The sequence below is a fragment of the Trachypithecus francoisi genome, unplaced genomic scaffold, assembly GCF_009764315.1.
Source record: "Trachypithecus francoisi isolate TF-2019V2 unplaced genomic scaffold, Tfra_2.0 Lachesis_group11, whole genome shotgun sequence".
NCBI classification, from domain to species: domain Eukaryota; kingdom Metazoa; phylum Chordata; class Mammalia; order Primates; family Cercopithecidae; genus Trachypithecus; species Trachypithecus francoisi.
In genome coordinates, this window is record NW_022681456.1 from 10,826,113 (window position 1) to 10,847,375 (window position 21,263).

The 21,263-nt window shown below is 47.9% G+C and overlaps 1 protein-coding gene and 1 pseudogene across 14 annotated transcripts in view; one reads left to right on the forward strand and one right to left on the reverse strand.

Annotated features, from left to right (window-relative positions):
* The first annotated feature begins 9,341 nt into the window (after positions 1-9,341).
* Positions 9,342-21,263, forward strand: part of CLIP1 (CAP-Gly domain containing linker protein 1) — a 158,378-nt gene continuing 146,456 nt past the window's right edge. For all 13 annotated transcript variants that reach the window (XM_033220292.1, XM_033220293.1, XM_033220295.1 and 10 more), the window contains exon 1: positions 9,342-9,418. The gene's annotated coding sequence lies outside the window, so the exon portion shown is untranslated. The remainder of the gene's footprint in view (positions 9,419-21,263) is intronic.
* LOC117089251 lies at positions 17,465-18,192 on the reverse strand (annotated as a pseudogene). Its single transcript, XR_004439523.1, has one exon. The product of XR_004439523.1 is annotated as an ATP synthase subunit O, mitochondrial-like (transcript).

Consider the following 21,263-nt stretch of genomic DNA (forward strand, 5'->3'; position numbering starts at 1 on the left):
GATCACTTGATGTCAGGAGTTCGAGACCAGCCTGGCTAACATGATGAAACTCCGTATCTACTAAATATACAAAAATTAGCTAGGCATGGTGGTGTGCACCTGTAGTCCCAGCTATCTGGGAGGCTGAGACAGGAGAATCACTTGAATCCGGAAGGCAGAGGTGCAGTGAGCCGAGATTGCACCATTGCACTCCAGCCTGGGTGTCAGAGTGAGACTCCGTCTCAAAAAAAAAAAAAAAAAATTGTATGATTACTTTTTTTTCGATGCAGAGTCTTGCTCTGTTGTCATCCAGGCATGTACCATGCATCAGTACTCTTCTCTTTTTTTGACAGCTGAGTAATGTTCCACTGCACGAAGGGACCACAATTTGTTTATTCATTTCATCAATCGGTGGACATTTGGGTTGTTTCTACTTTTTCCTACTGTGAACATGTGTACATACATTTGAGTCTGCTTGATTTTTCTTTTTTTTTTTTTTTGAGATGGAGTCTTACTTAGCCACCCAGGCTGAGTGCAGTGGCATGATCTCGGCTCACTGCAACCGCCGTCTCCCGGGTTCAAGTGATTCTCTTGTCTCAGCCTCCCGAGTAGCTGGGATTACAAGCACCCACCATCATGCCCCGCTAATTTTTGTATTTTAGTAGAGGTGGGGTTTCACCATGTTGGCCAAGCTGGTCTTTTTTGTTTTGAGATGGAGTCTCACTCTGTCGCCCAGGCTGGAGTGCAAGGGCACAATCTTGGCTCACAGCAACCTCTGCCTCCCAGGTTCAAGTGATTCTCCTGCCTCAGCCTCCCGAGTAGCTGGGACTACAGGTGCACACCACCAGACCTGGCTAATTTTTTTGTATTTTTAGTAGAGACAGGGTTTCACCATATTGGCCAGGGTAGTCTTGAACTCCTGACCTTGTGATCTGCCCACTTTGGCCTTCCAAAGTGCTGGGATTACAGGCGTGAGCCACCACGCCCAGCCTGGCCAGGCTGGTCTTGAACTCCTGACCTCAGGTGATCCACCCGCCTTGGCCTCCCAAAATGCTAGGATTGCAGGGACGAGCCACTGTGCCCAGCCTTTTTTTTTTTTTCTTTTCTTTTCTTTTCTTTTTTTTTTTGAGATGGAGTCTTGCTTCTTCGCCCAGGCCGGAATGCAATGGTGCAGTCTTGGCTCACTGCAACCTCTGCCTCCCGGGTTCAAGCAATTCTCCTGCCTCAGCCTCCCCATTAGCTGGGATTACAGGTATGTGCCACCACGCCCAGCTAATTTTTGTATTTTTAGTAGAGATGGGGTTTCACCCTGTTGGCCAGGCTGGTCTCAAGCTCCTGACCTCAAGTGATCCACCCGCCTCGGTCTCCCAAAGTGCCGGAATTACAGGCATGAGTTACCATGCCTGGTCAAGTCTGCTTGATTTTTGCTGAAGATAGAATCAACTTTCCATGTACTCAACAAATATTTGTTGAATTAGATAAGAACTGCTGCATCAAACACAAATTTCACAAATGTTTTGCTTTAGTCAATAAAAGTCACAGAATCTTAAAAATGTTTGTGGTTGGAAGTTTAAAAGTGATCTTGTTCAACCCCCTCATCTTGACACTGCATGCACTCCAAGTACTAGTCTATTTAGATGGCCCTAAATACAGTTTACATCATGGTGTGTGGTGCCCTATTGATAGTGTTCTTTGTTAACTGAATATGTACAATGCAGTCTTTGTTGTCACAAGATGGTTCTCTTTGAGAAGTGGTTTTATGAATTTAAATTTAATAGGCACTGGGTGTGGGGTATGCCTGTAATTTCAGCAGTTTAGGAGACTGACAGGTAGGGAGTTTGTGGCTGAAGTGAGTTATGATTGCACCACCAGCCTGGGGAACAGAGCAAGACCCTGTGTCCAAAAAATATATATGTGTGTGTGTGTGTGTATATGCATATGTGTGTATATATATACGTGTATATATATATGTGTGTGTGTGTGTATATATATGCAGTAGCTTGTCATTTTTTCATAGGTTTGCTTTTTTTTTTAGATGGAGTCTCACTCTGTTGCCAGGCTGGAGTGCAGTGGCGCAATCTCAGCTCACTGCAACCTCCACCTACCAGGTTCAAGCAATTCTCCTGCCTCAGCCTCCCTAGTAGCTGGGATTACAGGCACACACCACCACGCCCAGCTAATTTTTTTGGATTTTTAGTACAGACGGGATTTCACCATAGTGGTCAGGCTGGTCTCGAACTCCTGACCTTGTGATCCACTTCGGCCTCCCAAAGTGCTGGGATTACAGGCATGAGCCACTGTGCCCTGCCCACAGTTTTGCTTTTTAAAACATTCCATGAAACCACTACCATCAGCATTTTGTCTGTATAAAGTGGATACAGCAGTCTTAATTGGATTCAGGGATAAAATTAATTTTTGGTCCAAAATAGTCAATGAATGCATCATCATTTTTGGGAGTTTTTTGTTTGTTTGTTTGTGTCCTTTCTCTGCAGTTTAAGACTCTGTCTCCCTCTGGCTGAGTCTTTTTTTTTTTTTTTTTTGAGACGGAGTCTCGCCCTGTTGTCTAGGCTGGAGTGCAATGGCATGATCTTGGCTCACTAAAACCTCTGCCTCCCGGGTTCAAACAATTCTTCTGCCTCAGCCTCCTGAGTAGCTGGGATTACAGGTGCTTGCTACCACACCCAGCTAATTTTTGTATTTTTAGTAGAGACGGGGTTAAACCATGTTGGTCAGGCTGGTCTTGAACCCGACTCATGATCCGCCACTTTGATCTCCCGAAGTGCTGGGATTACAGGTATGAGCCACTGCACCCGGTCGCTGAGTCACTTTTTTTTTTTTTTTTTTCGAGACGGAGTCTCGCTCTGTCACCCAGGCTGGAGTGCAGTGGCCGGATCTCAGCTCACTGCAAGCTCCGCCTCCCGGGTTCACGCCATTCTCCTGCCTCAGCCTCCCGAGTAGCTGGGACTACAGGCGCCGCCACCTCGCCCGGCTAGTTTTTTATATTTTTAATAGAGACGGGGTTTCACCGTGTTAGCCAGGATGGTCTCGATCTCCTGACCTTGTGATCCGCCCGTCTCGGCCTCCCAAAGTGCTGGGATTACAGCTGAGTCACTTTTTTATGAAACGAACTAGCACTAGCTCCCTACCTTTGGAAATGTTTTGGAAATGTTAACATTTCCAAATGTTGACAAGGGTTGTGGTCTGGTATATTATACCCACCTCGGACATAAAACCAGGGGAGATCAGGGAACAATGATTACTCTACCCTGATTCAGTAAACCAGTGAGCAGTAATAGTCAACAGTTTGAGGACAGGGACTTGATCTTCACTGTTGTAGCCCCAGTACCTAGAATAGTGCTTGGGACTCAGCAGGATTTCAGACAGTCTTTGTTGAATGGGCTAATCAATTAGATTCTGATTTCTGAAGCAATATTAATAAAAGTAGAAGTAATTTAAAAAATAAGCCACGCACAGTGGCTCATGACTGTAATCTCAGCACTTTTGAGAGGCCAAGGCAGGCAGATTTAGGCCAGGAGATAGAGACCAGCCTGGGCAACATGGCAAAATCCCATCTCTACTAAAAATAGAAAAATTAGCCTGGTGTGGTGGTGGGTGCCTGTAATCCCAGCTACTGGGGAGGCTGAGGTGGGAGGATCGCTTGAAACCGGGAGGTGGAGATTGCAGTGAGCCGAGAGTGGGCCACTGCACTCCAGCCTGGGCCACACAGCAAGAGACTGTCTCAAAAAAAAAAAAAAAAGCAAGCTATATGTATTACCTTAAATACTTTTTTTTGAGATGGAGTTTCATTCTTATTGCCAAAGCTGGAGTGCAATGGTGCCATCTGGGCTCATTGCAACCTCTACCTCCCGGATTCAAGCGATTCTCCTAACTCAGCCTCCTGAGTAGCGGGGATTACAGGCGCCCACCACCATGCCCAGCTAATTTTTGTATTTTTTTTTTTTTTTTTTGAGATGGAGTCTCGCTCTGTCGCCCAGGCTGGAGTACAGTGGCCGGATCTCAGCTCACTGCAAGCTCCGCCTCCCGGGTTCACGCCATTCTCCCGCCTCAGCCTCCCAAGTAGCTGGGACTGCAGGCGCCCGCCACCTCGCCCGGCTAGTTTTTTGTATTTTTTAGTAGAGATGGGGTTTCACCATGTTAGCCAGGATGGTCTCGATCTCCTGACCTTGTGATCCGCCCGTCTCGGCCTCCCAAAGTGCTGGGATTACAGGTTTGAGCCACTGTGCCTGGCCTAATTTTTGTATTTTTAGTAGAGACGGGGGTTTCATTATGTTGGTCAGTCTGGTCTCGAACTCTTGACCTCAGGTGATCCACCCGCCTTGGCCTCCCAAAGTGCTGGGATTACAGGCGTGAGCCACTGCGCCCGGTGACAGCAGGGATTATTCACTCTTATTTCTTGCTGTATCTGCATCCCTTGAATAATACAGGGTCCATAGTAGATTAGTTTTTAAAAGGATGTGGTGTAAGACTCCTATATTCCAAACAACTAGAGACTTTTTTCCCTGTATTTTGTCTTCTTTTTCTTTTTAAAGAACAATAGGTGTTTATTACATAAAATTAAGGCAAACAAAATTAAGGCAATAAAATAGCTACAATCCCAAAGATCCTGAAAAAATTACTATAAAGATGTCTACATTAATTCATTACAGTTTAGAAAGATTTTAAATCTCTCATGGACTAATAGTTCCTATCACCATTCAAGGACAATACAGTAAAAAACAGTGGTTTCAATTTCTTTTTTTTTTTGAGATGGAGTTCTCGCTCTGTCACCCAGGCTGGAGTGCAGTGGTGCAAGTTCACTGCAACCTCTGCCTCCTAGGTTCAAGTGATTATCCTGCCTCAGTCTCCACCACACTCAGTTTATTTATTTATTTATTGAGATGGAGTCTCACTCTATCGCCCAGGCAGGAGTGCAGTGGCACAAGTTCACTGCAACCTCTGCCTCCTAGGTTCAAGTGATTATCCTGCCTCAGCCTCCCAAGTAGCTGGGACCACAGGTGCACACCACCACAGCTAGCTAATTTTTGTATTTTTAGTAGAGACTGGGTTTCACCCTGTTGGCCAGGCTGGTCTCAAACTCCTGAGTTCAGGCAATCCACCCGCCTCAGCCTCCCAAAGTGCTGGGATTACAGGCATGAGCCACTGTGCCTGCCCAATTTTTAATATATTTTTTGGTAGAGATGGGGTCTTGCTATGTTGCCCAGGTGGGTCTCCAACTCCTCAACTCAAGCAATCCTCCTGCCTTGGCTTCTCAAATTGCTGGGATTACAGGTGTGAGCCACTGCTCCTGGCCTTGTACATGGTTTTAAAATATAAAATACGGCCGGGCGCAGTGGCTCAAGCCTGTAATCCCAGCACTTTGGGAGGCCGAGGCGGGTGGATCACGAGGTCAGGAGATCGAGACCCTCCTGGCTAACATGGTGAAACCCCATCTCTACTAAAAATACAAAAAACTAGCTGGGCGCGGTGGTGGGCGCCTGTAGTCCCAGCTACTCGGAGGCTGAGGCGGGAGAATGGCGGGAACCCGGGAGGCGGAGCTTGCAGTAAGCCGAGATCACGCCACTGCACTCCAGCCTGGGCGACACAGCGAGACTCCATCTCAAAAAAAAAAATAAATAAATAAAATACATTCAGGTTTATAATTAAAAGCAGTCTGGGCATAGTGGCTCGTGCCAATAATCCTAGCACTTTGGGAGGCCGAGACGGGAGGATTGCTTGAGCCCAGGAGTTTGAGACCTGGGCAGTATAGACAGACTCTGGCTCTACTAAAAATTAAAAAAAAAAATAGCTGGGCATGGTGGCACGTGCCTGTAGTCCAAGCCAGTCTGGAGGCTGAGGTAGGAGGATCGCTCCAGCCCAGGAGTTCCAGGTTGTAATGAGCTATGATTGCACCACTGCACTCTAGCCTGGGCAACAGAGCAAGACCCCGTCTCAAAAACAACAACAACAATTACAACAAAAACAAAAGAACAAAAGAAAAGAAAAGCAACAGTTCTCAGTTCTTCTACCTCACTCCTCCTTAGTCTTAGCCCTGTTCTCCAGAGACTATTAAATTTTTGCTTTTAGTTCTTCTGGTGTTAACTTCCATCCCTCTAAAAATATTCTTGTGGGCCAGGCGCCGTGGCTCACGCCTGTAATCTCAGCACTTTGGGAGGCTGAGGGAGACAGGTTGGCTGAGCCCAGGGGTTTGAGACCATCCTGGGCAACATGGTAAAACTCCATCTCTACTAAAAATACAAACAATTAGCTGGGCATGGCTGTAAATGCCTGTAGTCCCAGCTGCTTAGGAGGCTGAGGTGGGAGGATCACCTGATCCCAGGAAGTTGAGGCTGCAGGGAGTCATAGCTGCACCACTGTGCTCCAGCCTGGGTGACAGGAATGAGACCTTATCTCAAGAAAACAAAAACAAAAACACATAAAAATATACTTGTGTTATTTATCAACTGTAGGTGTTATCTATTGACTTTCTGTTATGACTAAGGCACGACTACCTCTCCCTTCCACACAATCCTGCCACTATTGTTAATTATCCCTATTGGTTATGTTAATGATATCGTTAAACCTTTATTTTTGGGAAAAAAGCAAAAAACAAAACCCTAGGCATTTACCCACCTCCCCACTTTGTAAAATGAAGACTTGAGAGCTCTTATTTTGCATTCTACTTCTGCAACATCCCTTCCACCTTCCAATGTCTCATCAATTGAGCTGTTCTCATATTTACAGAAGACATGCATTAAGAAAGCACAGTGGTGGCCGGGCGTGGTGACTCATCACGTCTCTAATCCCAGCACTTTCGGAGGCGGAGGCAAGCGGATCACGAGGTCAGGAGATTGAGACCATCTTGGCTAACACAGAGAAACCCCCTCTCTACTCAAAATACAAAAAACTAGGTGGGTGTGGTAGTATGTGCCTGTAGTCCCAGTTACTTGGAAGGCTGAGGCAGGAGAATAGCTTGAACTCACAATGCGGAGGCTGCAGTGAGCCGAGATGGTTCCACTGCACTCTGGACTGGGCGCCAGAGCAAGACTCTGTCTCAAAAAAAAAAAAAAAAGCACAGTGGCTAGATCTAAAAACAGAATGTGAATATTGAAGGAGGACCTTTGAGTCCTAACAGTGGCCACCTGGGGTCTGAGCCTTGTCAATGCCCTGGTAGTAGGGCTGAGACCAGGCCTTGCTCACACAATTGAAGGAGGCAGTGAAGGTAAATAATCTTGTGATATGCTATTTATTTATTTATTTATTTATTTTTTTGAGACGGAGTCTCCCTCTGTCCCCCAGGCTGGAGTGCCGTGGTGCGATCTCCGTTCATTGCAACCTCTGCCTCCTGGATTCAAGCAATTTTTCTGCCTCAGCCTCTTAAGTAGCTGGGATTACAGGCATACACCACCACGCCTGGCTCATTTTTGTATTTTTAATAGAGACAGGGTTTCACCATATTGGCCAGGCTGGTGTCGAGCTCCTTACCTCGTGATCTGCCCACCTCAGCCTCCCAAAGTGCTGGGATTACAGGCGGGAACCACCGTGCACAGCCGATATGATTTTTTTTAAAATAAAAATTAATGCCAAGACTCCATGATGAACAAAATGAATATATATATATATATATATATTTTTTTTTTTTTTTTTTTTTTTTTGAGACAGAGTCTCCCTCCGGCGCCCAGGCTGGAGTGCAGTGGCTTGAACTCTGGTCACTGCAACCTCCACCTCCCGGGTTCAAGCAATTCTCGTGCCTCAGCCTTCCGAGTAGCTGGGACTACAGGCATACACCATCACGCCCAGCTAATTTTTGTATTTTTTGTTAGAGACAGGGTTTCACCATGTTGGCCAGGCTGGTCTTGAACTCCTGACTGAAGGTGATCCACCCACCTGGGCCTCTCAAAGTGCTGGGATTACAGGTGTGAGCCACCACACCCAGCCCCAAAACAATATTTTTAAAAAAGACAGGCTCAGCCTAATGAGTAGAGAAGACAAGCCCATAAGTGCTCCTAGCTGAGCTCCCCCATTAGAAGTGGTCTGTGCCTCATTCTATGACATCTATGATTCCACAACTTGCTGATTACAGCTGAAGACTGTTTAGATTAGGGGGTGAGGCGCGCCTTTCAGATTAGGAATATGGATATGGGATTTCAGGAGTATCACCACCACCTGACCTTGCAGCCTGTAAATTAGGGCAATGTTGAATTAGGTAACAGCATTTGGAAGGATTTCAGACATGAATGGAGAGGAGGGGCCAGGAGACAAATTAACTTTGTTCAGAACTTCGTGCATTTCCGGAGCAGTTCCCTCTCCCTGCTCGTCCAGGAAGCACGGTGCTTTGAATAAAGGTCAGTTAGAGGGGTCACCCTCCGATTATTCTCTTCTACTGGCAAGGAGGAGGAAGCCCCTGCCCCCTTACCCACCGCAAAATCCTGGGCTTCCCCGACAGCTGCAAATTCTTCCTTGGAGATGTAAGGCTTCTGGGGTTGCCATGGTCCATGGGAGTGAAATGCTGGCCGCCCTCTGCTACCCCAGCCCCGAGCAGGCTGTTGCAGCCTTCCCTCCGGTCCCCTTCAAAAGCTTTTAAAGGAAATCCCGGGGGGGGGGGGGGGGAGGATGGGACACTAACCAGGGCTTCCGTCCAAGCAGCCAGGGCGAATAAAAGGGGCTTTTCTCAAACGAACGGAGCAAACCCTGGGCTTGTTTCAAAGGATTTTTAACCCGCGGTCTTTCCCGGAGGGAAGTGGGCAGCAGAGATGGTTCTTCCCAAGCTTAACCTGCTCTACAGCTCCTTTCAGCATTTTTCCCAGGGACGCTTCATCCAGGGTCTTTCCCTGGAGGGAGGCGAGGGCAGAGATGATCCTTCCCAATCCCCAACTTAACCTGCTGTCGGAAGCGCCTTGCAGCCTGTTTCAAAGGATTTCTCACCCTTGTCTGGCGGGAAGGGGAGGGCAAACAAATGAATCAGCCCCAAAGAGCAGGCTGAGGTTGAGGCTGAATCGGGCTGTCGGGTGTGACTTGCAAATTCTGGGAACACTTTGCAGAAATGACGAGAAGCCCCTCCGAGCAGGCCTCTGGGTTTTCCCTCGCACCTTGCTCCCCAAGTCGGGGCTCGGGAGGTTACGGGGGCGGACCGGCGGGCGCGCTGGGTCCAGGGTCCTCCCGGGGCCGCGGTGGGCGCAGACAAAGAGGCGGAGGGGCGGCGCGGGGCCGGGCGCGGGCTGCAGGGCCGGTGCGGACTCGGGGGGCCGGGCCGGCCAGGCGGGCGCGGCGGCGGAGCGCGGGGAGGAGCCGCGCGGCGTCTTCTCCTGGCGGCGCGCGCCCGCCCGGCCCCGCGGCGGCGGCGGCGCGTCACGCTCTCCCCGCCCCGAGCCGACGAGCCGGGAGGCGGCGGCTGCTGCTGCTGCAGTGAGGCAGGTGGCGGCGACCCGCGGCGTCCGACGAGGTGAGCAGGAAGCGGCGCGGGCCCTCACCCCTTCCCGGCACCCCCCCTCCCCTGCCCGCTTTCCAGCCCGCGGGGCCCGCCCAGGGTCGGGTCGGGGGTCGAAGCCCGGCGTCCGGGAGCGGGGCCGAGCCTTGCGCGCCGGAGCCGTCCGGAAGGGGACCGCGGAAGTCTCGGGTGGCCGGCGCCGGAGGCCGTGGGTCCCTGGGGGGCCCCTCCGGAGCTGGAAAAGTGGCGGCCCTGGCAGCGCCGAGCCGGGCCTTCGCTTCCTCCGCCCGCCTCAAGATGGAGCTTGGACTCCTTGCCCCTGCGCCGCCCCAGGCGGCGCTCTCTCCCAGGCGCCCAGCTCTCTCCCCTGGGCCTCGGGGTGGATGTTGGGTCGGCTGGACCCCCGGGAGGCCAAAGCCGGGCGGGACCTGTTGCCCCGGGCGCGCGCCCGTCACCTGAGCATTCCTCAGGCCCTGGGTGCCCGGCGCCCGCTAGCCGGCATGGAGGGCACCCTGGACCGGCTTCCCCTGCTGCCCCGGCTTTTGTTTCGCTCCCAAGTGGGGCTGTGATTCTTGGAGACCGGGGAAGGCTGGAGGTGGCCAGATCGCTCTCGGGTTTCCGAAATCACACCGGTGCCCGGTAACCCGAACCTTCTACCGCGGCAGGGGATTGGCGCGGAAGGCAGATGACACTTGTTCAGAGGTTATTTTACAAGCAGAACCTAGCGATTGCCCGAATTGGAAGGTCCTGCCTTTCAAAAATCGGATTTTGATTCGGGAGTGAATCCTGAATCTTGCTGTTTGTCCACTTCATGTGGCTTTTCCATCTGGCAGGAGCCGAGCGCCACCCCCTCCTCCCTACACAGCCCCACCTCTTTGGTATGAAGAAATTACACGTTGTCCGTCACCGGTTTAGATACCTGCTTTTAGCAAAACTTGGGCGCTAGTGAACTGTTTTTTAAAAAAGAGGGTGGAGAAGATTCTGTAATTGTGTGTGTGTGTGTGTGTGATTCAGCAGCCTGGCCTTCTTCCTCTTTTAGGACGGTGGCCCCTAGCAGCGCTCTAAGTATTAAGTACTGTGGCCACCGCTGTCATTAGGGTTATGATTCTGGCTGTTCTTATTATTTGATTTTTATCACTACTGTTACCGATGGTATCCACGAATCAGGAGAGTATCCCAGAGTCAGGAATGTGTTTATTTGACTTTTAGATTTAATGATAACCTTTAGCAAGTATCCCTAGGCATGTCGCTTCTCAGACTTGTAGCCTTTTTTTCTCTGTAAATTATAACAATGAACATTTATTGAAGGCATCTTGTGGCCAGGCCCTGGGAAAGTCTTTTATGTGTTTTATTTCATTTAATCAACCCCAACCCAGTGAGCGTGCTGTCGTCATGTGCATTTGGCAGGAGGGTGATAGAAAGGTCAAGTAATTTGACCAGGGTCATATAGCTAAGTGGTGGTGTATGATCCTATACTAATGAAATAACTAAGCACCTGAAGTCAGAATACCTTTAACCAGCGTGTGAACTCAGGTATTCTGACTTCAGGTGCTTAGTTATTTGATTAGTATAGGGAACCTATGGCAAAATGCAAGGCTAGTCTGTCTGTCCATCAACCAATCAGTCAATCAATCAATGAGAGGGCGCCTCAATCTGTTGCCCCAGGCTGAGTGCAGTGGCCCGATCTCAGCTTACTGCAATCCCCGCTTCCCAGGTTCAAGTGATTCTTGTGCCTGAGACTCCTGAGTAACTAGGATTACAGGCACGCACCACCACGCCCAGCTAATTTTTGTATCTGCGGTAGAGATGAGGTTTCACCACATTACCCAGGCTGGTCTTGAACTCCTGGGCTCACGTGATCCACCGGCTTCGGGCTTCCAAAGTGCTAGGATTACAAGTGTGAACTATCGCACCTGGCCCCAAGGCTGGTCTTCATTAAAGCAAAGTTGAAGTGGGTAATTGGCCAAAGGCTTGTGCCCAATTTTTAAGGTTCAGAAAAAGCAGTTAAGTACATCTTCCCACTAGACCTAATTCAAAGGGGAAAACCGAAACTGGGTGGGACCCTGGGTAGGTATTTTGCCTGAAGATCAAGATTTTGCCCTTCCCTACTTTTTCAATCATTGTTTGAGCTTCACAGCTTGTGCTTGAGCATGACATAAGCTAATCTGGTTTCTGTCCTATTGAGGAGTTTAGAATCTGATGTCCTTATCTTTTTTTTTTTGACATGGAGTTTCACTCTTGTTGCCTAGGCTGGAGTGCAATGGTGCGATCTCGGCTCACTGCAACCTCTGTCTTCTGGGTTCAGGTGATACTCCTGCCTCAGCCTCCTGAGTAGCTGAGTAGCTGCCACTATGCCTGGCTAATTTTTTGTATTTTTGTAGTGGAGATGGAGTTTCACCATGTTGACCAGGCTGATCTCACCTGACTTCAGGTGATCCACCTGCCTCAGCCTCCCAAAGTGCTGGGATTATAGGTGTGAGCCACTGCGCCTGGCCTGATGTCCTTATCTTAAAAAAATTTTTTTTTTACCTACTGGCTAAAATTCAGTCTGTCACATCCCATGTGACTCATAAGGGGCGTGAACTAACTCAGTCATGTTTGATTCTTTTTTTTTCTGAGACAGTGTCTTGCTCTGTCGCCCAGGCTGGAGTGCAGTGGTGCAGTGTCGGCTCGCTGCAAGCTCCGCCTCCCGGGTTCACACGGTTCTCCTGCCTCAGCCTCTCTAGTAGCTGGGACTACAGGCACCTGCTACCATGCCTGGCTAATTTTTTGCATTTTTAGTAGAGACAGGGTTTCATCTTGTTAGCCAGGATGGTCTCAATCTCCTGACCTCATGATCCGCCCGCCTCGGCCTCCCAAAGTGCTGGGATTACAGGCGTGAGCCACCGCGCCTAGCGTATTCTTTTTTTTTTTTTTTTGAGACGGAGTCTTGCTCTGTGGCCCGGGCTGGAGTGCAGTGGCCGGATCTCAGCTCACTGCAAGCTCCGCCTCCCGGGTTCACACCATTCTCCTGCCTCAGCCTCCCAAGTAGCTGGGACTACAGGTGCCCGCCACCTCGCCCGGCTAGTTTTTTGTGTATATATATATTTTTTAGTAGAGACGGGGTTTCATCATGTTAGCCAGGATGGTATCGATCTCCTGACCTGGTGATCTGCCCGCCTCGGCCTCCCAAGTGCTGGGATTACAGGCTTGAGCCACCGTGCCTGGCCTCTTTTTTTTTTTTTTTTTTTTTGAGACAAAATCTTGCTCTGTCGCCCAGGCTGGAGTGCAGTGGTGCGACCTTGGCTCACTGCAACCTCTGCTTCCCAGGCTCAAGCAGTTCTCCTGCCTCAGCCTCCCGAGTAGCTGGGATTACAGGTGCACACCATGGCACTGGGCTAATTTTTGTATTTTTAGCAGAGTCAGGGTTTCACCATTTTGGCCAGGCTGGTCTCAAACTCCTGACCTCAAGTGATCCACCAGCCTCAGCCTCCCAAAGTGCTGGGATTCCAGGCATGAGCCACCGTGCCCGGCTGATTCTTGCTTTTTAAGTGCTGCCTGCTGGGATTCGAAAGCCAGTGGATGGTGTGTAAGAGATGAGTTGATTCTCTTATGGCCCATACAAAGGTAGGCACCTTTGAATCTTTCACATACTGGGCACCTGGTGTTCTTCATTCTTACTTACAGGTGGATTTCTGGTCTTCCTTGAATAGATATATCAAGGCCAGGGTCTTCATGTTATGGGACCCTTGCAGAATTCTGCGGAGTTCCATGTACTCAGTAAATGTTTCTTTCTTTTTTTTCCTTAATTAAGTTTTTGTTGTTGTTGTTGTTGTTGTTGTTGTTTTTTGAGACAGAGTCTCACTCTGTTGCCCAGGCTGGAGTGCAGTGGTGCAATTTTGGCTCACTGCAACCTCTGCCTCCTGGGTTCAAGTGATTCTCCCACCTCAGCCTCCCAAGTAACTGGAACAACAGCAATCTGCCACCATGCCTGGCTAATGTTTGTATTTTTAGTAGAGCTGGAGTTTCACCATGTTGACCAGGCTGGTCTCAAACTCTTGACTTCAAGTGATCCACCTGCTTTGGCCTCCCAAAGTGTTGGCATTACAGGTGTGAGCCACCACGCCCATCTGTTCTTAGTTAATTGAAAATATAAGGTTCCTAAAGGTCAGGATTGATTTTATAGCAGTCAAACCAAAGGAAAAAAACAGAAGGTAGTATAGTAGAGTCACAGGAAGAGGGTTTAATATTTGTTAACATTACAAGAGAATTTTGTCTACATATTGTTAACTAAATTGAGACTTTCACTTTGTATGACTTTCCACTATCCAAATAATCAACTTCTTTCTTCTCTGAGAGGTCAAATGTGTTTTTCTCTGATATGAAGAGTAGTCAGTGTTGATTAGTCATAGCAGGCTTGTAGTTCTCCTTTGCAGTATTTTTTTTTTTTTTTGGACACAGGGTCTCGCTCTGTCACCCAGGCTGGAGTGCAGTGGCATAATCATAGTTCACTAGAGCCTTGAACTCCTGGGCTCAAGCAGTCCTCCCGCTTCAGCCTCCTGAGTAACTAGGACTACAGGTATGTGCTATCATGCCTGGCTAATTAAAAAATTTTTTTTCCTGTAGAGATGACGTCTTGCTATATTTCCCAGGCTGATTTTAAACTCCTAGGCTCAAACAATCCTCCTAACTTGGCCTCCCAAAGTGCTGGGATTGCAGGCATGAGCCACTATGCCCAGCCCCACTATCCAAATAATCAACTTCTTTCCTCTTCTTGTACAAATGAGATGGAAGGTCAAGTGTGTTTTTCTTTGATATGAAGAGTAGACAGTGTTGTTTATTATGGCAAATCTGTAGTTCTCTTTTGCAGTATTTTTGAACTGTGACAGCATCACTAAAGGCAGCTTGTCAGGCTATGATGTACCTATCTGTGGGCTGTAATTAGATCTTATTTGGTATTCATGCAACAAATATTTATTGAGCATGTACTGTGTGCCAGGTGCTGTTCTAGATGCTGGTGATACAACAGTGAATAAAAGAAATTCCTATTCTCTTGGAACTTCCCTTCAAGTAGGGAAGGCAGACGAGAAACAAAAAGTGAATTGTATGTTAGGTGACACATGGCAAAGAAAAAACAATCAGAGAAGGGAAAGTATAAAGTAGTGGGGATAAGAGTTAGAAGAACGGAAATTTTTTATAGGGCAGCAAGAGAAGACCTAGCTGAGAATGTGACTTTTGAGTAGAGACTGAAAGGAAGTGAGGGAATGTAAAGCCCAGAGAGGAAAACATCCTAGGGAGAAGGAAGGAGGAGGGAGGACATCGAAGACTTTCTAGGCTGTGGCCCTTAAAATATGTATTTGTTGAAATATGTAAAAATACACAGAATAATTTGCCCGGGTGCAGTGGCTCACACCTTTAATCCCAGCACTTTAGGAGGCCTAGGTGGGTGGATCACGAGGTCAGGAGATCGAGACCATCCTGGCTAGCACAATGAAACCCTGTCTCTACTAAAAGTACAAAAAATTAGCCGGGTGTGGTGGTGGATGCCTGTAGTCCCAGCTACTCGGGAGGCTGAGGCAGGAGAATGGTGTGAACCCAGGAGGTGGAGCTTGCAGTGAGCTGAGATCCAGCCACTGCACTCCAGCCTGGGTGGCAGAGTGAGACTCCATCTCAAAACAAAAACAAAAACCAAATAATTTTATGCCTTTTTTAAAAATTGATTTTATTTTTTAGAGACAGGGTCTTACTGTGTCACCAGGCTGGAGTGCAGTGGCACAATTATCACTCACTGTAGCCTTGGACTCCTGGGCTCAAGCCATCTTCCTGCCTCAGCCTCCCAAGTAGCTAGGACTACAGGCATGCACCACCACACACAGCATATTCCTTTTTTTTTTTTTTAGATGAAGTCTTGCTCTTGTCCCCTAGTCTGGAGTACGATGGAGCAATCTCAGCTCACTGCAACCTCCTCCTCCCAGGTTCAAGTGATTATCCTGCCTCAGCATCCCAAGTAGCTGGGATTACAGGCGCATGCCACCACATCTGGCTAATTTTTGTATTTTTAGTAGAGAGGGGGTTTCACCATGTTGGCCAGACTGGTCTCGAACTCCTGAGCTCAGATGATCCACCTGCCTCGGCCTCCCAAACTGCTGGGATTACAGGCGTGAGCCACCGCCCGGCCCAGCAAATTTTTTTTTCTGAACTCTTGGCCTCAAGAGATCCTCCCACCCAGAGTGTTGGGATTACCAGTGTGATCCACTGCACTCGGGCAACATGTTATTGTTGTAATTATTTTTTGAGATGGAGTTTCGCTTTTGTCACCCAGGCTGGAGTGGGATGGCATGATCTCTGCTTACTGCAACCTCTGCCTCCTGGGTTCAAGCAATTCTCCTGCCTCAGCCTCCCAAGTAGCTGGGATTACAGGCATATACCACCACACCTGGCTAGTTTTATATTTTTAGTAGAGATGGGGTTTCACTGTGTTTGTCAGGCTGGTCTTGAACTCCTGACCTAAGGTGATCTACCCACTGCAGCCTCCCAGAGTGCTGGCATTACAGGTGTGAGCCACTGCTCCCAGCAACCATGTTATTTTTAATTAATTAATTTTTTGAGAAGGGGTCTTGTTATATTGCCCAGGATAGACTCAAATTCCTGAGCTTAAGTGATCCTCCCATCTCAGCCTCCCCAGTAGCTGGGACTGTAGGACTGTAGGCTTTTACTACTGTGATGACTATGTCATCTTATTAATGTTTTTTTTTTTTTTTTTTTTTTGAGACAGAGTCTTGCTCTGTCTCCCAGGCTGGAGTGCAGTGGCACGATCTCGACTCACTGCAAACTCCACCTCCTGTGTTCACGCCATTTTCCTGCCTCAGCCTCCTGAGTAGCTGGGATTACAGGTGCCTGCCACCACGCCTGGCTAATTTTTTTGTATTTTTAGTAGAGATGGGGTTTCATCGTGTTAGCCAGGATGGTCTCGATCTCCTAACCTTGTGATTCACCTGCCTCAGCCTTCCAAAGTGCTGGGATTACAGGCAAGAGCCACCGTGCCCGGCCTATTAATGATTTTGATGAAGATAAAGATATGGGGGAAAATGAGGCTCAAAATAATTTCCCTAATTTGCCTAAAAGTCCACACAGCTAGTGAACAGAAATTGAGCCCAGTTCAGGTTATTTTAAGTGATGTATAGAATACCTTGGCAATGACACAAAGGCCAGCCCAGTACTTGATGTTCAGATGTGCTATTGAGTGTATACTTTCCTATTTGTATCCATCTATTCAGGACTATTCAGAACTTTTTTTTTTAATGAGGTGGAGTCTTGCTCTGTCACCCAGGCTGGAGTGCAGTGGCACGATCTCAGCTCACTGCTAGCTCCACCTCCCGGGTTCATGCCATTTTCCTGCCTCAGCCTCCCGAGTAGCTGGGACTACAGGCGCCCACCACCTCCCCCGGCTAGTTTTTTTTTTTTTTTGTTTTTTTTTTTTTTGAGACAGAGTCTCACTCTGTCGCTCCGGCTGGAGTGCAGTGGCCGGATCTCAGCTCACTGCAAGCTCCGCCTCCGGGTTCCCGCCATTCTCCTGCCTCAGCCTTCCGAGTAGCTGGGACTACAGGCGCCCACCACCTCCCCGGCTAGTTTTTTTTTTTTTTTTTTGTATTTTTAGTAGAGACGGGGTTTCACCGTGTTAGCCAGGATGGTCTCGATCTCCTGACCTCGTGATCCGCCTGTCTCGGCCTCCCAAAGTGCTGGGATTACAGGCTTGAGCCACCGCGCCCGGCCAATTTTTTGTATTTTTAGTAGAGATGGGGTTTCACCGTGTTAGCCAGGATGCTCTCAATCTCCTGACCTCGTGATCTGCCCACCTTGGCTCCCCAGAGTGCTGGGATTACAGGCGTGAGCCACCGCGCCTGGCTTTTTATTTTTATTTTTTTTGAGACGGCGTCTCGCTCCATCGCCCAGGCTGGAGAGCAGTAGCACCATCTTGACTCACTGCAACCTCCGCCTCCCACCTTCAGGCGATTCTCTGCCTCAGCCTCCTGAGTAGCTGGGATTACAAGTGCCCGCCACCACGCCCAGATAATTTTTGTATTTTTTTTTTTTTTTTTGACCTGTTCTGGAAGCTTTTTATTGTTGCTCCAGGTTTAAGAATTCTCACTGATGGCAGAAAACCAGCACTTAGAGAGCCTCCCACATAGCCCTGCCCAGCTTCTGAATCTTGGTCTTGACAGACATGTCAACATACTTCTCTCCAATGCGCACAATCATTCCACCCATGATTGACGGATCAGTCTTCGCCTCCAATTTCAATACTTGGCCTTGACTTAGGAAGCTCTTGAGGACAGTTTTTAATTCAGAGAGTGTGGTTTCTTCTAAAGGAGATGCGGTGGTCACCGTGCAAGGCACCTCTCCGCGATGGACACTCATCATGGTAGAAAAGGCGGAAACGACTCCCTGGGCATTGCTTAAACGACCATTTTCAGCAAGCAGATTGATCAGGTTGGTGGTGAGGGGAGAGAACCTCTCTTTTGCTGTGATGTCATTTAGGCTTTTCACTTTAATAGAATTCTTCACATAGGGATTCAAAACAGAAGCAGCCACTTTGGGTTCCTTCAGGATTTGTGCTACTCTCAACAACTCCTTTTCTACTTGCTCCAACTTATTCTGTTTTGATGCAGCAGAATAAAGAGCTGTGGCATAGCGACCTTCAATACCGTATACCTGAACAGGAGGCCTCACAAGCTTGGCAAATGGTCTGACCACAGAGGTACCGAAACATCGCACCTGCCGGGAAAGCCGGACACTGCTGGGGCGGCCATCTTCTCTCGGACAGCTAATTTTTGTATTTTTTAATAGAGACAGGGTTTCACCATCTTTGCCAGGCTGGTCTTGAACTCCTGACCTCATGATCCAGCCGCCTTGGCCTGCCAAAGTGCTGAGATTACAAGCGTGAGCCACCACGCCCGGCCCAGGATCTTTGCTTAACTTTGGGAGGCCTGATAACTTGATATTGGCATATGTAGCTTTTTCCTGGAATTGCGCACTTTGTAGCAAAGCCATCCTTTTTAAAGTTTTATGGTTCAAAATCTGTGGGGTTTTTTGTTTGTTTGTTTTTTCAGTAGAAACACGGTTTCATTCCGGGCGTGGTGGCTCATGCCTGTAATCCCAGCACTTTGGGAGGCCAAGGTGGGTGGATCACCTGAGGTCGGGAGTTTGAGACCAGCCTGACCAATATGGAAAAACCCCATCTCTACTAAAAATACAAAAAAATTAGCCAGGCGTGGTGGCACATGCCTGTAATCCCAGCTACTAGGGAGGCTGAGGCAGGAGAATCGCTTGAACCCAGGAGGCGGAGGTTGCGGTGAGCCGAGATCACGCCATCGTACTCCAGCCTGGGTAACAAGAACGAAACTCCGTCTCAAAAAAAGAAAAAAAGAGACACGGCTTCACCATTTTGGCCAGGCTGGTCTCGAGCTCCTCACCTCAGGTGATCCACCCATCTTGGCCTTCCAGAGTGCTGGGATTACAGGTGTGAGCCACCGTGCCCAACCAAAATCTATGTTTAATAGAAAACTTTAGTTAAGTCTTTTCAATTTTAATTGGAAAGCAGTGTCAATTGTTAGTATTTGCCTAGATACAAGTTTTTAGATAGCTGTTTAGGGAGGCTTTAAACTATTAACAACGTCATATTTTTTAAAAAAATTATTTATTATTATTTTTTGAGACAGAGCCTCGCTGTCACCCAGGCTGGAGTGTACTGGTGTGATCTTGGCTCACTGCAACCTCCACCTCCTGGGTTCAAATGATTCTCATGCCCCAGACTCCTGAGTAGCTGGGATTATAGGCATATGCCACCTCGTCTAGCTAATTTTTTAGTATTTTTAATATACATAGTGTGTTTCCCATGTAGGCAGAACTCAAAGAATCCGTATGCTTTAAGTTGGCATTTGAGTTACAATGCACTCTTAAGGGAAACCGTAATGACCGATGGTACTGTACAAGAATTTTGGGCCAGGCGTGGTGGCTCATGCCTGTAATCCCAGCACTTTGGGAGGCCGAGGTGGGTGGATCACGAGGTCAAGAGATCAAGACCATCCTGGCCAACATGGTGAAGCCCCGTCTCTATTAAAAATATGAAAAATTAGCCAGGCATGGTGATGGGCGCCTGTAATCCCACCTACTTGGGAGGCTGAGGCAGGAGAATTGCTTGAATCTGGGAGGTGAAGGTTGCAGTGAACTGAGATCACGCCATTGTACTCCAGCCTGGGCAAAAAGATCTAAACTCCATCTCAAAAAAAATAAAAACCCAAAAACAAAACGAAACAGGTTTTTGGCCAGGTGTAGTGGCTCATGTCTGTACTCCCAGCCCTTTGGGAGACTAAGGCAGGAGGATCACTTGAGTCCAGGAGTCTGACACTAGCCTAGGCAACACATTGAGACCCCTGTCTCTACAAAACCTTAAAAAAATTGGCTGAGTGTGATGGTACGTGCCTGTAGTCCCTCCTACTTGGGAGGCTGAGACAGGAGGATCTCTTGAACCTAGAAGATCTGATCCCAGGAGGCTGCAGTGAGCTGTATTCATACCACTGCACTCCAAGCTGGGCAATAGAGTGAGACCCTGTCTCAAAACAAAAACAAAAACCCCAAAAACCAAACCACTGCGTTCCGAGCTGGGCAATAGAGTGGGACCCTGTCTCAGAAAAAAAAAAACCCAAAAACCAAACCACTGCGTTCCGAGCTGGGCAATAGAGTGGGACCCTGTCTCAGAAAAAAAAAAAACCCAAAAACCAAAGTACACATTAAAGTGCGCTATTCAATCTAAATTAAAAAATAAAAATAATTTCAAAGAAGAGCGACCTCTTCAGGTTTCAATCAAGGGAACAGAGGGAGGCCTTTTTTGTTGTTGTTTGTAGGTTGTCAGACTGTAATTAGCCAACCTTGAATTTGGCTAGGACATCTGGGGTAATATCCTGGCCCTGGCACCAAGTACCAAGGAATCTTGGCCACAATTAGTAAAGAGCTTTTTTTTTTTTTTTTTTTGTGAATCTCCATCTGGCACTTCCAGAAGGACAGATTCCACTAGCACTAACTCCATGGGTGGGTCTACTTTTTAATTGTTTATTGTGGTTCAGCAGCAAAATCTTAAAAGTATGGTTTTCAAAAATCTTTGAAAAGAGGAAGTAGTCCTATTACAGAATCCCTATTGGGAACCCTCCGTGGTGTCTCTTACTCCGGGGAAGTGTATTCTCATCTGCCTCTTTGCAGGAATGCTAATGAGACTACAGGCAGACATTTTGCAGCCCTAATGTTTTCTATAAGCATAAGCTCTAGAATACTTCCGACTTGAATTAAGTAGTTTGATATTTGTTTGCTCCTTTGCTTGCTTCTGTCTAAGTATGGCTTGGATAGATCCCAGTTTAACTCTGCCCCTTTTTAACACTTAAAATTGCTGAGTCCTTGATTTATAATATCTTCTCCGAAGTTAAGGTCCAGAAGAAGAGCCAGATGTTCATGATGTGCAAATCATCCAGAATTTGCGTTTGATGTATAAAGGGAAGGCAATATAATGAGTCTTTTATTTCTTTTCCATGATTCTAAAAATCTTTTACTCAAGTATTGCAGTTAAATATTTGGCATATTTCCCCCCTCTTCTCAGGAAAGATAAGAGTCACTAGGGATGTTTTCCTGAAAATCTTTTTTTTGTTGTTGTTTTTTTGTTTTTTTTGAGACGGAGTCTCACTCTGTCGCCCAGGCTGGAGTGCAGTGGCCGGATCTCAGCTCACTGCAAGCTCCGCCTCCTGGGTTTACGCCATTCTGCTGCCTCAGCCTCCCGAGTAGCTGTGACTACAGGCCCCCGCCACCACGCCTGGCTAGTTTTTTTGTGTTTTTT